Consider the following 2,266-nt stretch of genomic DNA (forward strand, 5'->3'; position numbering starts at 1 on the left):
AGAGACTCCACGGGGATGGTGGAAAAGCTCAGGCAAGGCCCTGCCTACTGCACCATTTTGTATGATTGACAGAGCAGGAGCACAATTCCTAAGCAACCTGAGACAGCATAGTGTCGAAGAGAGGCTCTCACAAGCTTCACAGAAATACAAATTTAGCCAATGAGAAGAAGACGGAACTTGTCTCATGGCTGTTTCCAACCTCCAGTTTTAATCGCCCCATATATTTTCAGAAGTTGACTTGCTTGACTTTGCTGCTCTCACACAAAAAGTTTCTAAGCTCCTTGAACTCTTTCCTAATCATTGGCAATGTTGAATTGCTCATGCCGATTTCTGTACGTACGTCATCTGCTTGTTATACTTGTCTGTCACAATCACGCAGGTGTTGTAAAATTCCAATAACAGGAACAACAAACCGTAAGCACACTTAACGGCGCTTTTTTTTTTTTTTTGTCACGAGAGGATCAGCACTGGTGAAAGCAACGCGAAGGTGTGCTTAAGGTTCACAACTTAACTCTTAAGAGCTCGTTTACAAGATGCACATCACACATAAATGTTTGTGTCTTCATAAGACTTTTTATCGTTATGGCAGGAACTCACTTCTGAGACTTAGATGATGCTACTGTCAATTTTATAAACCGCAAAAAAAAAAAACAACAACCCCAAAACGCTGGTTTTATTGATCAGCATGCCGTGGATTTGAGTAATGTCTCTAAGTACTAGCAGCACAGGCAGAGTAAATTGGTAGAATTAGCTGAAGGACAGGCAGAATCTTACATCTTACATCATCTTGTAGATGATCTTACATCATCTGCAAGATGATGTAAGATTCTGCGATACTGCATCAAAACAACAGCCCCTTCCACCTTAATTGTCATTATTGTTTTCTCTCAGAGGTCCGTATCCTCCAAAATATTCCCACTAACTAACTGCTTGAACTTGTTATCAAAGCAATTAGCAAGCCAAGAGCAGCCTGCTTTAATTTCCCTTAATCAAGGAGTATTCTGTGATAAATCATGCAGCTGGGTGCTTGGCACCGCTGCAGCCTGCATGCTGGGCACACTCGACAAGAACCAGCAGACAAAAGGAGGAAATCTGCATATGCCTAAATGCTTTTAAGTAGGATTCACGTGCACTTTGTCCATGTGAGCACACACGAGCACGCAACTCACCCGCAGTCCCACAGCCACAGTATGTTGGTCGGCACCCAGTGAAGCACTTAAACCTATAAGGCCTGTTAAGATGCAAGGCTGTTACATTATCCCACTGTTATAGATTATGTAATAGATTTTCAGCTCCTCCCCTCCCCGATATGTTAGAACAGCTCTTCCAACGTGGTGTGGTTGTGGCCCTGGCTATAACATGGAGACAAGCTAATGTATTGCCTTGATTTTTTTCTAAGACTGGAGTCCTCAAGTGGTCCAGTCCGTAAGAAAAAGCACCCGACCAGAGCCCAAAACACGATATTTTTGAAATGATAAATACTAGTCATTAATTCAAAGGTGAATTCCAGTAAGCTCGTGCCATTCATCACTAGAATTTTTTCCATTTCTACAAAATCCGTTCCTGTTAACCTTTTAGACCCTATTCCTGGGCGGTGATGGATGGGCTGCTTAATAGCAGCTCCCAGCACTCTGTAATGAGACAGAAATGAACATAGGATAAAGACCGATGACTAAAGAGGTGTATTACCTTAAAAGTCACTAAGCCTAATTTTTGGAAGAATCTTAGTCTGCAAAGTCTTAGGATGCAGCACATGGGCGACGGAGGAATCGCAGGATTGAAAGAGCGTGGGTGGAGCTCAGTTTTAGGTGCAACAATGGAGTTCGGGTCATTTCCATCATCAGCTACAGTGATTTAGTGTCTTTCAGTGTGAAGACAGACCTCATCTATCTGGCTTGAAGTCTGCAGACCCATAAAACAAAACTGACATTGATGGTTTATCAATTACAGCCTCTGCGCTTCGTACATTTTAGGATGTAGAAAGAAGCTTCATTTATCTTAATTACTTTTAAATGCCAAATAATTATTCAGCCCATACATGTATCTAAATTATATTGGAATTACTTTACTTGGTAGCAACAGAGGAAGACTGAGGTGAGTGTGCCAGTTGACGAGGCTCTGAGGCATTTCTGCCACCACGGATGCCTTATTGCTGCTGTTCCAGATATGAGTCACAAAGCATGGCCTTTGGCTTCATACAGTATGAACAGCCCAGAGTGCTTTAAGTGCTACTTTGTTTGCATGCCTCGGTTCAATGGTTGTCCAG

Source organism: Pempheris klunzingeri, chromosome 10 (assembly GCF_042242105.1).
Source record: "Pempheris klunzingeri isolate RE-2024b chromosome 10, fPemKlu1.hap1, whole genome shotgun sequence".
Lineage (NCBI taxonomy): Eukaryota > Metazoa > Chordata > Actinopteri > Acropomatiformes > Pempheridae > Pempheris > Pempheris klunzingeri.